General features: G+C 43.5%; 1 long non-coding RNA gene across 1 annotated transcript; it reads left to right on the top strand.

The window, feature by feature from the left end:
• Positions 1-63: 63 nt before the first annotated feature.
• Positions 64-7,110, top strand: LOC144598933 (uncharacterized). Its single transcript, XR_013547932.1, has 4 exons — positions 64-226; positions 1,117-1,236; positions 2,177-2,350; positions 6,782-7,110. It is a non-coding gene; the product is annotated as an uncharacterized LOC144598933 (long non-coding RNA).
• Positions 7,111-14,322: the final 7,212 nt, after the last annotated feature.

Below are 14,322 nucleotides of genomic sequence, written 5' to 3'. Positions count from 1 at the left end.
ATTTGAAATCTCAGCCAAATCCCATTGAGCCTCAGTTCCTATAAACACCTCAGTTCAATTTGAACATGGTTGATATCTTATACGTGTGATAAGTATTCAATTTATCTGTATTGATACCACGATTTTCACATTTTTCCCTGCGCCACGCTAGAAATGGTCAGATAATATAAACCCTTAGTCCACTTTCCTCACCATTGAAACAAGCCGCTTCGGAAGACCTGGACAAGTGAGTAGGGAGATTCTAGCACCCAACCTTCCCAATAGCATTGTCCTGTACTTTTATTCAAAATTCCTCAGCGTTTCAGCAAGATTTATTTTTCCCCGATAGTATAAACCATTGCACGATTATTTGATATCAAGATGTACTCAACTATGCCGTCGGGATGCAATGCAATACATGTAAAGCAATGGGTAGAGATGAACTGTAAACCAATGCAATAAACGCGAAATAAAACTCGTCCCCCACCAACATCGGTTAAATGACATCTTATTCGGAGCTAGTCAATGTTGTTTATACCTGCATTTTTCTAAGTTCCAATAATAAGGTAAAACTCTCCTAATTACAGTTTTTCAGCAATAATATTAATCATGTGAACAATGTACAATTTATTGTTCTCTGATGATGCCCAATTTTTGTTGTAAGAATAGTTGTACATCCCCAGTTGAGAAATCTATCCGGTGCTTCGTCTTTTTATATATTGGGCTATGGCAATTTTCTTTGCATGTGACACGGTGTCAGTTTTTAGCTAAGGTGCTAAGACGGGTAAAACCCCCCCCGAAAGACCAATTCATATCAGCTTCAGTTGGAGAATGGACAAGCGAATAGAAGTATTATTCATCGTGCAGAATTGAGAGGCAGAAATGCAGCTCTGCGTTTAGTGTTAGAAATTATAAATAACTCTAATTATTAAGCATTCTGCAACATGTGACAATAAACCGACTGATGCAGAAAAGAAGACGGAAATTCGCAGCCAGGAGTGATGCCATCCACCGATAACATTCACGATCGCGTGTTTAAATATCCAGCAATGCGTCACTGCTTTGTGACTTATGTCTTTGAAGTGTTCAGTGCGTTGGTTGGCCTCGGAAACTCACATTTTGGTTCATTCCTTTCAGGCCTGAAGCAAAGATGACATCAAGCCGAATCAAAAGTCGAAAAAGCACTTTAATTTGAGAGTGAATTAGTTTAATTTATTTAATCCCACATGGACTTGGTTTTGCATTCCTAATGCAGAGGTAAAGCAGCTGCTATGTTGAACATATATATATCATCTTTTCAATGAAACATTCATTAAATGGAAACCCCATTAGTTTAATTGAAGGGAGACACACAATGCTGGAGTCAGGACAGGCAGCACCTCTTGAGAGGAATGGGTGATGTTTCGGGTCAAGACCCTTCTTCAGACTGAAGAATGGTTCAGACTGAAGAAATGGTCTCAATCTGAAACATCAGCCATTCCTTCTATTGAGAGTTGTTGCCTGTCCTGCTGAGTTACTCTAGCATTTTGTGTCTATCTTAGGTGGAAACCAGCATCTGCAGTTCCTCCCTACACAGTGGAACTGAAGGTATTATTTCAAATAACTGAGATTTCTCCATTATTATTTCTGTCAATATTTATTTCTCAACCACCAGTACCAAGACAGTCAACCAGATCACAATGAATTCATTATATTCATCTTGAGGCTCGGTGGACATAATCTTCAGCATGTAGCAACCCTGAGAGCAAAGCAAGCTCCAGCAACAATTATTGCAATTGTCTACCAGGAAATACTTTGGAGCACCACCCTCAAATTCAGCTGCCCACATTAATTCATTTAATGAGGAAAAATGTTCCAAATGTTGGGGGAGTCCAGAACCAGGCGCCACAGTGTAGGAATGGGGGGGAGGCCATTTGGAACTGAGGTGAGAGAGACCTTTTTCACCCTGGGAGCTGTGAGTTTGTGGAGTTCTCTGCCACAGAGGGCAGAGGAGGCCATTTGACTGGGTGAATTTAGGGGAGAGTTGGATGGAGCTATGGGGGCTGGCGGAGTCGAGGGATGTGGGGAGAGGGCAGGCATGGGTTGCTGGTTGTGGGTGGTCAGCCATGATCGCGGTGAGTGGCGGTGCAGGCTCGAAGGGCCAAATGGCCTCCTCTTGAAACCTATTTTCTATGTTTCTATGTTTCTATGTTTCCAGGGCTTCACGGTGGCGCAGCGGTGGAGTTACTGCCTTACAGCGAATGCAGCGCCTGAGGCTCGGGTTCGATCCTGACTGCGGGCGCCGTCTGTACAGAGTTTGTACGTTCTCCCCGTGACCTGCGTGGGTTTTCTCCGAGATCTTCGGTTTCCTCCCACACTCCAAAGACTACAGGTATGTAGGTTAATTGACCGGGTAAAATGTAAAAATTGTCCCTAGTGTGTGTCGGATAGTGTTAATGTGCGGGGATCGCTGAGCGGCGCAGACACGGTGGGCCGAAGGGCCTGTTTCCGCGCTGTATCTCTAAATCTAAATCTAAAAATCTTATGTTTGCTTTGTGACAGCATGTAAACCATTTTGTGAACCAAGTGGTCCACAGCAGACTTAATATCATTGCATACCAAGAAAGGGCACATCTTAACATCTTTTTCAATCTTTATCTATTACTAGGTTTGCTAGTGCTACATGGGTGGGTTTAAACTAAAAAGTGGGGGGGGGGGAGGGGGGGGGGTGGAGTCAACAATATGGACGCGTATCAGTGCAGCTAACGGGAAAGGTAGTGTAGGAAAGGTCACATTGAAACTAACAGGGCAGTGGGATGGGAACCAATGCAAGGAGACAGAGAGCCATAAAAAAGGAGGACAGAAACAAAAGGTAGAAGGGAAATAAGAAAAACTAACCTGAAAGCTTTGTGCCTGAATGCGAGGAGCATTTGAAATAAGGTGGATGAATTGAATGCGCAGTTAATAGTTAAGGGATATGATATAGTTGGAATTACAGAGACATGGCTCCAGGGTGACCAAGGCTGGGAGCTAAACATGCAGGGGTATTCGATATTCAGGAAGGATAGACAGAAAGGAAGAGGAGGTGGGTGGCATTGCTGGTTGAAGAGGAGATTAATGCAATAGCAAGGAGAGATATTAGCTTGGATGCTGTAGAATCGGTATGGATAGAACTGCGAAATAGCCAAGGGCAGAAAACGCTTGTTGGAGTGGTATACAGACCACCAAAACAGCAGTAGGGAGGTTGGGGATAGCATCAAGCAGGAAATTAGGGATGTGTGTAGCAAAGGTGCAGCAGTTATCATGGGTGACTTTAATCTACATATAGATTGGGCCAACCAAATTGGTAACAACGCTGAGGAGGATTTCCTGGAATGTATACGGGATGGGATTTTAAACCAATATGTAGAGGAACCAACTAGAGGGCAGGCCATCCTAGACCGGGTTCTGTGTAATGAGGAAGGATTAGTTAGCGATCTTGCTGTGCAAGGCCCCTTGGTCAACAGTGAACATAATATGGTGGAATTCTGCATTAGGATGGAGAGTGACATGGTTAATTCAGAGACTAGGGTCCTGAACTTCAATAAAGGAGACTTTGAAGGTATGAGACGGGAATTGGCAAGGATAGACTGGCAAATTATACTTAAAGGGTTGACTGTGGAGATGCAATGGCGAAGAATTAAAGAACGCATGGATGAACTCCAGAAATTGTTCATCCCTGTCTGGCGAAAAAATAAAACTGGGAAGATGGCTCAGTGTAAGGGAACAAGGGAAATAAATGATTGTGTTAAAGCCAAGGAAGAGGCATATAAATTGGTCAGATGAAGCTGCAAACGAGAGGACTTGGAGAAAAATTTAGAACTCGACAGAGGAGGACAAAGGGGTTAATTAAGAGGGGGGAACAGAGCATGAAAGAAAGCTAGTGGGGAATATAAAAACTGACTGTAAAAGTTTTTATAGGTATGTAAAAATGAAAAAATTAGTGAGGACGAATGTAGGTCCCTTACAGTCGGAGACAGGTGAATTTATAATGGGAAACAAGGAAATTGCAGAACAGTTAAACGAGTACTTTGGTTCTGTCTTCACTCAGGAAGACACAAACAATCTTCCGGAAATACTAGGGGACCGAGGATCTAGTGGGAGGGTGGAACTGAAGGGAATCCACATTAGTCAGAAAATGGTGTTAGGTAAACTGTTGGGACTGAAGGCAGATAAATCCCCAGGGTCTGATGGTCTGCATCCCAGAGTACTCAAGGAGGTGGCCCTAGAAATCGTGGATGCATTGGTGATCATTTTCCAATGTTCTCTTGACTGGAATGATTTCCTGTGGACTGGAGGGTAGTCAATGTAACTCCACTTTTTAAGAAAGGAGGGAGAGAGAAAACGGGGAATGAAAGACCAGTTAGCCTTACATCGGTAATGGGGAAGATGCTGGAGTCGATTATTAAAGATGTTAAGCAGCGCATTTGGAAAGCATTGACGGGATCGGTCAAAGTCAGCATGGATTTATGACGGGGAAATCATGCTTGACTAATCTTTTTGAATTTTATGAGGATGTAAAGTAGAATGGATAAAGAAGAGCCAGTGGATGTGGTGTATCTGGACTTTCAAAAAGCCTTTGACAAGACATTAGTGTGCAAAATTAGAGCATATGGTATTGGGGGTTGGGTATTTACATGGATGGAGAACTGGTTGGCAGACAGGGGGCAAAGAGTAGGAATTAATGGGTCCTTTTCAGAATGGCAGGCAGTCACTAGTAGGGTGCCACAAGGCTCAGTGCTGGGCCCACAGTTGTTTACAATATATATCAACGATTTAGACAAGGGAATTAAATGTAACATCTCTAGGTTTGCAGATGACACAAAGCTAGGTGGCAGTGTGAACTGCGAGGAGGATGCAAGGAGGCTGCAGGGTGACTTGGATAGGTTGGGCGAGTGGCAGATGCACGTGGATAAATGTGAGGTTATCCACTTTGGTGGCAAGAACAGGAAGGCAGATTATTATCTGAATGGTGTCAGATTAGGAGAACGGGAGGTGCAACGAGACCTGGGTGTGCTTGTGCATCAGTGACTGAAAGTATGCATGCACGTACAGCAGGCAGTGAAGAAAGCCATTGGCATGTTGGCCTTCATTGCGAGAGGATTTGAGTTTACGAGTAAGGAGGTCCTACTGCAGTTGTACCACTGGTGAGACCACACCTGGAATATTGTGAGCAATTTTGGTCTTCTAATTTGAGGAAGGACATTATTGCTATTGAGGGAGTGCAGCGGAGGTTCATCAGGTTAATTCCTGGGATGGCGGGACTGACGTATGATGAAGGAATGGATCGACTGGACTTGTATTTGCTGGAATTGCGAAGGATGGGAGGGAATCTTATAGAAACATATAAAATTCTTGGAGGATTGGATAGGATAGATGCAGGAAAATATTTCCCGATGTTGGGGGAGTCCAGAACTAGGTGTCACAGTTTACGAAAGTGGTTGGCCATTTAGATGAGGAAAAACTTTTCACCCAGAGAGTTGTGAATCTGTGGAATTCTCTGCCACAGAATGCGGTGGAGGCCAATTCACTGGATGTTTTCAAGAGAGATTTAAATTTAGCTCTTAGGGCTAAGGGAATCAAGGGAAATGGGGAAAAAGCTGGAACGGGGTACTGATTTTGGATGATCAGCGATGATCATATTGAATGGCGGTGCTGGCTCGAAGGGCCAAATGGCCTACTCCTGCATCTATTTTCTATGTTTCTATGTTTATCACCTTCAACTCCAATAAGCTACCTGCTGCAGTGGAACCAATCCATTGTACCAACTTCATTTGTTAACCTGAGAATGATTGGGTTGACATATGATTAGCATTTGAAGGCACTTGGGGCTTCAATGTCGGGAGCCTCGGCCGTCCCGACGTGGCAACTACAACAGCCTGACCGTGGGGGAAAACGGCAGGGAAGAGAAAAAGACATTGTGGCCTTCCATCACAGAGAGGAGGGACTAGGGGAGACTCACTGTGATGGATGTTTCTTTTTGTTTGGTGTTAGTTTATGATTGTATGTGTTATTGCATTTTTATTGATTATTCTTATTGGTCTTATTGTTCAACTGCGGGTAATGTTTCATTTCACTAAACATTTATGTGTATGTGACAAATAAACGACTATTGACTATTGTACTAACCAGAATTTGGAAGGATGAGAGGGGAACCTCATTGAAACTTACCGAATAGTGAGAGGCCTGGATAGAGTGGATGTTGAGAGTATGTTTCCATCAGCAGGAGAGTCCAGGACCAGAGGTTATAGCCTCAGAATTAAAGGTCGTTCCTTTAGGAAGGAGATGAGGAGGAATTTCTTTAGTCAGAGTGTGGTGAATCTGAGGAATTCTTTGCCACAGACGGCTGTGGAGGCTAAGTCAATTGATAATTTTATGGTGGAGATTGACAGCTTTTAGATTAGGAAAAGGTGTTAGGGGTTATGGGGAGAAGGCAGGAGAATGGGGTTGAGAGTGAAAGATAGATCAGCCATGTTTGAGTGGCAGAATAAACTTGATGGGCCGAATGGCCTAATTCTGCTCCTAGAGCTTATGAACCTAATCACCAGTGCCCACATTTGCACATGTTTGCAGTCTGAGGTGCTACTTGTCAGAGCCTTACATATAACAAGGCACAGAACTTCTTGCAACCTTCCCACAGTATCAAAATCAGCACTAATGAATGGTTCATGATGAAACCTGGAAATGTCGACAACTTTCCATTTCTTCTGAGCCATCTCTTGGCAAAGGCAGAAATCTGAAACAGACTGTTTATTCTAACTTCCATCTTGGAAAATGTTATCAGGTGGACAGAGGAAAAAAATTCAATGATGTTCTGAAAGTGTCCTTGAACAACTACACATCCTCACTGACTCATGGCAATCTCACCCATGCCCGCTCAAAGTGAAAAAGTTTACTTCAAAATGAGAATCTTGAGTCCATGTATCGAGAGTACACAGAAGCCCAAGAAAATAGTTGAAGGGGCATACCACCTCACAAACTACACATCCACCATATAGGAGTAGAGGTCCTTCTGCAGTTGTACAGGGCCCTGGTGAAACCACCTCTGTAGTATTGTGTGCAGTTTTGGTCTCCTAATTTGAAAAAGGACATCCTTGCTATTGAAGCAGTGCAGCGAAGGTTCACAAGGTTAATCCCCGGGATGGCGGGACTGTCATATGAGGAAAGATTGGAAAGACTGTCCCTAAATACCACCAAGACCAAGGAGCTGATCATCAACTTCCGTAGGTCACATAACGGGGAATATGCCCCGATCTCTATCAATGGGGTCAGAGTGGAGAGAGTGTCCAGCTTCAAGTTTCTGGGCACTCACATTTCGGAGGACCTAACATGGTCCAATAACACTGCTGCGCTGGTCAAGAAGGCACAACAAAGACTGTTCTACTTAAGAACACTGAAAAAGTCTGGTCTACCCCAACAGCTGCTGAAGACCTTCTACCGCTGCACCATAGAGAGCATCCTAACGCATGGAATCCCTGTGTGGTACCTCAGCTGCACGGAGGCAGAAAGGAAAGCTCTACAGCGGGTAGTCCATAGAGCTCAGAGGGCCATCGGAACACAGCTACCAGACTTGGAGGGCATCTACAACACATGATGCCTCAGAAAAGCCACCAGCATCCACAAAGACTCTTCACACCCCTGCAACAGTCTGTTCGAACTCCTTCCATCGGGCAGACGATTCAAGGCCTTCTATGCCCGCACCTCCAGACTCAGGAACAGCTTCATCCCCAGGGCCATAGCTGCTATGAACCGGTCCTGCTGAGCCGGATGGCCACAACGCATAGATCAACTTGCACTTTACCCTGTCCAAAACTGTTACAACTGTTCGTTTCGTTGGGTTGCTGCTGTCTAAATTACCTAAATTAGTGCATCGTATGGGAGGCGCATTCCCAATCTCGTTGTACCCCTGGGTACAATGACAATAAAGATATATTGTATTGTATTGTATTGTATTGTATTCACTGGAATTTAGAAGGATGAGAGGGGATCTTATAGAGACGTATAAAATTATAAAAGGACTAGCTTGTCTAGATGCAGGAAAAATGCACCAGTTAATCTTTATTTACACAACTGTAATTCTTTATATAATTCTTCAGACACAGTACGCTGGTGAGATATTTGACCATGCCTGCTAATGCTCCCTTTATCTGAATTCCATGCACACACACTTTGATATGAGAACCACAGGATACCAATCAAGATAGGAATCCAGACTAACACTCTCCCTCGGCAAGATGCATCAATAACTAAATGAAGCCTCCAAGTGCTGGCTCAGCTGAAGTCACTTAATTCATAATAGGGTTGAAATTAAACTTGGGATTTTGCTGCTGGATGACTCGGTGAGGATGCCAGCTGCATATTTGCCATCAGGAAAGCAGGAAAAGAAGAATAGACAATAGGCAATAGACAATAGGTGCAGGAGTAGGTCATTCGGCCCTTCAAGCCAGCACCGCCATTCAATGTGATCATGGCTGATCATCCACAATCAGTGCCCCATTCCTGCCTTCTCCCCACACCCCCTGACTCCGCTATCATCAAGAGCTCTATCTAACTCTCTCTTGAAAACATCCAGAGAATTGGCCTCCACTGCCTTCTGAGGCAGAGAATTCCACAGATTTACAACTCTCTGAGTGAAAAAGTTTTTCCTCATCTCCGTTCCAAATGCCCTACCCCTTATTCTTAAACTGTGGCCCCTGGTTCTGGGCACCCCCAACATTGGGAACATGTTTCCTGCCTCTAGCGTGTGTCCAAGAATGATCATATATTTGTCTCTACATTTTACCTTCATGGAGAACTTTCCAACCATTTTCTTCGACTGGTAATAATCCCAGACATGACCCTGGAAGTTCCCTCAATGGCAAGCAGCCATTTTGATAAAGGTTGATGCCACATTTCAACACTCTCTCCTTCAACAGTCATGACTTTCTCTGTTCACATTCCAATTTCACAATGCTTTCAAATCCTGCTGATTATCTGTTTGTACAATAATGAAGAAAGTTCTCTGTTTGCATTGTTTCTAATCCTTCACTTCAGTTGTTCATCAAGGTCATATTAGTATGGTTAACAGAAAACCTAACCAGCAGGTCAACAGACTCCATCACAGGATAAACTCTCTGTGACTTATCTCCTAAAACAAACTATTTAAACAGATGCCTCCATTTGTAGATAAAAGATGGAACATGCTTTGGCACGTTCAAAGGTTACCGCTCACAAAAAGAACAAGTGTATTCAACTGTGTATTCAGTCTGAAGAAGGGTCTCGACCCGAAACGTCACCCATTCCTTCTCTCCTGAGATGCTGCCTGACCTGCTGAGTTACTCCAGCATTTTGTGAAATAAATACCTTCGAAGTGTAATCAACTGATAACTTACCGCATTGCTTCAACCCATTTAATTAGATGAAGGCAGGATATCAAAGTGAGAGACAACACAGGTCCCAGCAATCTTTCCTGATGTCAGTGTCATTTTACACGTTTAATAGCTCCATCATTGAGCTGTAACAGAACGAATGGATAATATCATGGCTGTTGGCTCGGCAGTCTATAAAATACGTAAAAGTGGAGTGAAAAGTGAGGTGCTAATCAGTTTAGATACAACAAAAATAGCCAGGAGGTTGATTTTAGTATGTTCTTTGAATCCCTACAAACCTTTGCCTTGATGTCACAACATTTCAAAATACAATGAACGATTGCAGAGAAAATAATCTGCAAGAGTAAATATGAACTCCAAGCTTTGGCTGTTTGCTCTTTACAAGTGCTGATAAGTTTTGTGCCTGTTATCTGAATGCACTAAGTTTCTTTCACCAGGAACCACAAACTGTATTTTGTGTTGTCAACGTTACATTTTGTGAAGGTCTGAAAGAGCTTGTATTTTAAATTAAAATGTGGTTTATATGAAAATTCAAGAAATAGAATATTCAAATTTTAATTTATATAAATGTTCTTATGTGGTCTCGATTTGATTAATTTTGGCAATAGGATTCTTGTTTTCAAACATTTTTTTCTTTTTTGCTTAATCATCTGGAGTAGGAGTATTGGACTGAGTCTGTTATTTTTTAACTCAAAACTATGGTTCAAAGTCCCTTATTTGATGAATGTCCCCGTGCTAATCAGTAATACAAACAGGAGCTAACAAAGGCAATATTACCGGTGGGTCAATCAGGCCTCAGCTCAGTGCACTTTCGTCTTGATTTCCTTCTGTTCATTAATTCACTCACAAATTGGTCAGCAGCTGTTCTGGACAATATTTTTCAGACCAACATTCCTGGCAGAGAAAGTAATTTCTCTTGATGTATTCTCACCTTTGTTTTGAAAGGACCACAGTTCTAGGGTGCAACCATAAGGTCATAAGGTCGTAAGGTCGGACATGATAGGAGTAGAATTTGGCCATTCGGACCATCAAGCCCACTCCGCCATTCAATCATGGCCGATCTGTCTCTCCCTCCTCTCCCCACAACCTCTGACACCTGTACTAATCAAGAATCTATCTATCTCTGCCTTAAAAGTATCCACTGACTTGGCCTCCGCAGCCTTCCGTGGCAAAGAATTCCACAGATAAGGGCAGCATGGTGGCGCAGCGATAGAGTTGCTGCCTTACAGCGCCGGAGTCCTGGGTTCGATCCTGACTACGGGGGCTGTCTTTACGGAGTTTGTCCGTTCTCCCCGTGACCTGCGTGTGTTTTCTCCGAGATCTTCGGTTTCCTCCAACACTCCAACGACGTACAGGTATGTAGGTAAATTGGCCTGGCAAATGTGAAAATTGTCACTCGTGTGTGTGTAGGAGTGTGTTACTATGCGGGGATCGCTGGTCGGCGCGGACCCGGTGGGCCGAAGGGCCTGTTTCCGAGCTGTATCTCTAAACTAAACCAAACCAAACCACCCTCTGACTAAAGAAATTTCTCCTCGTCTCCTTCCTAAAAGAACGTCCTTTAATTCTGAGGCTATGACCTCTAGTCCTAGACTAGACACGAGTGGACTCCCACAAGAGGTGGAAACATCCTCTCCACATCCACTCGATCCAAGCCTTTCACTAACCAGAATTTCAATAAAATTCATCCTTAGTTCAGTGATGTTTTTAGTGATACAGAGGTGCTTGCATGATGTGCTCTGTACTACTGAAACTGACATACAGGTATGAATATAATTGCACATATTAATTGCACATAATATAATTAACATATTCTAGGCAAAGTTCACCATCACCTTCAATGTGGTGACACTGATTTTGGGTGACTGAGGAAATGAGTGTTTAGGATCAAGGCTTTCCATCAGCTTCAGAACCCATGGTCTACAGCACAACAGTGATCTCTGCCCTTCAATATGCTTCTCAGACCTGAACTACCTATGGGAAAGGGGGGAGAGGGTGGGCAGTGGGGAAGACCACAAGGTAGTGGAAAGCTAACATTGACATGGTCTCTGCAAAATCTTCCAAAATCGGCTGAATGATTAAGTCAGTCAGTCAATGTTGGTGGCAGCTCCCAGGTCAACACCCCTGCACAGGGGGCCTAGTTACACTGCCAGCTCCATTAGGTGTCCCATAAACTCCTGAAAACACTCCATTCCAAGCACTGTGAAGGGATTACCTGGTGGACAGAGCAAAGCAGTCAAGGATGTTAATGTTTCGGAATCCCTGGCCATTGACCACGGAAAGTGGAGAAGTTGCATTTTGGATAGTACTAATAAACTGAGGTCCAAGCATTAGAAGCACACGGAAGCTCTGAATAAACAGAAGGCAACGCCACCTCACAATAAACTGACCCTCTTTAGGGTCTCTTCGGGTCCCTTAGGGCTCAGAACCCTTGGAACAGACGTAAATACAAGTCATCCATGATTCCAAGGAACTGGCTGAGGTGATGAACACTTGAAAGAGTTGCAAATCATTATACATGCTGCCTTTTAGCAAGGTTTTGGTGTCAAAATAAAGGGTGAAATCAATGGTGGTTACCATTAAGAAGACAAGAAAAGAGCAGGCCGAGGCCACTGGTACCCTCATATCTGTACTATTGTGATGTTTGGTGTACTGTGTGGGGTGGGAGGACCCGTTGCTCCTCCCATGCAGCAGGTGGCGCTGCACAGGACAAAGGGAGATTTTTTGTACATAGTTATCTTGGCTGTACACAGTGTGAAGTGTGGGGTTGCAGCCATTTTAGTTGTCTTACTGCCAGCATTGAGTTAATGTAATAAAGATTTCTGTTGTACCTTGAAGACTTGCAAAGTTTCACACAGACATGGAACAAGAACACAAAAATTATCATGGCTGATCTCAGCTATTCCTGGTGCAAGATCCCCCAGAGTCTTCAATTCACCAACCTTTCAAAAAAATTGTCTATCTCAACTTTAAATTCTTCCAAAGATCCAGCATTTACAACTTTCTGGAGTAGAAAATTACCAAGATTCACTACCGACTGAAAGAAGAGATTTCTATGCACCTGAGTTTTCGATGACTGGCCTCATGTCTGTAATTATGCCCACTGGCTTGAGGCTCTCCCACAAGTGAACATAACTCAACATCTATCCTGTCATGCCCCTTTCAGATATTATATGTTTTAATAAGATAATCCCTCGTTCTTCTGGACTCCAAAGAAATACAGGTCCAAATATTTAGCATCTTAATAGGACCATCCTCTCCTCCTAGGAATTAGCCTGGTAAAGCTGTCTCAGACTGTCTCCAACACTACTGTATCCTTTTTAGGTAAGGGGGCCAAAACTGTGTGCCTTGCTCCAGGTGTGGCCTTACCAAAGCCTTGTACAATTGTACCAACATTTTGAAAACATTTTGCTGATGAAAATTAAAAATCTATAGAGCAAACCATCTCTGGACCATCTTCATTCCAGAAATTTATACGGCTCGTCTTATAGACAATAGACAATAGGTGCAGGAGTAGGCCATTCGGCCCTTCGGCCCTTCGAGCCACTCGGCCCTTCAATGTGATCATGGCTGATCATTCACAATCAGTACCCCGTTCCTGCCTTCTTCCCATACCCCCTGACTCCGCTATCCTTAAGAGCTCTATCTAGCTCTCTCTTGAAAGCATCCAGAGAATTGGCCTCCACTGCCTTCTGAGGCAGAGAATTCCACAGATTTACAACTCTCTGAGTGAAAAAGTTTTTCCTCATCTCCGTTGTAAATGGCCTACCCCTTATTCTTAAACTGTGTCCCCTGGTTCTGGACTCCCCCAACATTGGGAACATGTTTCCTGCCTCTAACGTGTCCAATCCCTTAATAATCTTATATGTTTAAATAAGATCCCCTCTTATCCTTCTAAATTCCAGTGTATACAAGCCTAGTCACTCCAGTCTTTCGACACACGACATTCCCGCCATTCCGGGAATTAACCTAGTGAACCTACGCTGCACGCCCTCAATAGCAAGAATGCCCTTCCTTAAATTAGGAGACCAAAACTGCACACGGTACTCCAGGTGCGGTCTCACTAGGGCCCTGTACAACTGCAGAAGGACCTCTTTGCTCCCATACTCAACTCCTCTTGTCATAAAGGCTAACATGCCATTAGCTTTCTTCACTGCCTGCTATACCTGCATGCTAACCTTACCTGCATGCTAAGTAATCTTCACAAGTCAGTGCAACAAGTAACACAGTGGAGATAGACACAAAAAGCTAGCACAACTCAACGGGTCAGGCAGCATCTCTGGAGAAAATGAACAGGTGACGTTTCGGGTCGAGATCCGAAACAGTGGCACAGTTAGTAGAGTCGCTGCCTCACAATGCCACAAACTTGGGCTCAATTCTGAATTATTGATAGTCTCTGTCCCTTTAGATAATAATCTGCCTTTTGATTTCACTTACCGAAGTGCATGATCTCACATTTCCACTCCATTTGCCAAGTATTCGCCCACTCACTCAATGTATCTGTATCCCATTGCTGAGTTATAATATTGTCATCATGTGTACTTCTACTTAGTTAAAGGCCATCAGCAAACTTTGATATCTCACATTTGGCCCCCCGCCTCCAGGTTGTCTGAGACATTTGGAGCCATGTTATTTTTAACAATTTTCAGCCAAGTTATTGAGACAATCTGAGACAATTCAGACAATCTATTTGGCCGATAAACACACCCTACTTTCAAAAGCACCAGGTTATCTTTCCAAATTCAGGAAGCTTCGTGCAATATGCCAGAGGCAGCAATGAGAATACAATTTGCACAGAATGTGTGCGCTGGTATTCAACAAGTTCAAACAGTTCATTCGCCCGTGAAAGGGAATTAGTAAGCTTTCAAAAATCAAAACAAAAACTGCGGATGCTGGAAATCTGAGCAGGTGGAAATAATCAGCAAGTCTGATTGTATCCATGGCAAGAGAAACAGAGTTA

The sequence above is a fragment of the Rhinoraja longicauda genome, chromosome 1 (genome assembly GCF_053455715.1).
Source record: "Rhinoraja longicauda isolate Sanriku21f chromosome 1, sRhiLon1.1, whole genome shotgun sequence".
Classification (NCBI taxonomy): Eukaryota; Metazoa; Chordata; class Chondrichthyes; order Rajiformes; family Arhynchobatidae; genus Rhinoraja; species Rhinoraja longicauda.
The sequence above is the reverse complement of the archived record's forward strand: the minus strand, read 5'-3'. Positions and strand labels throughout refer to the sequence as shown.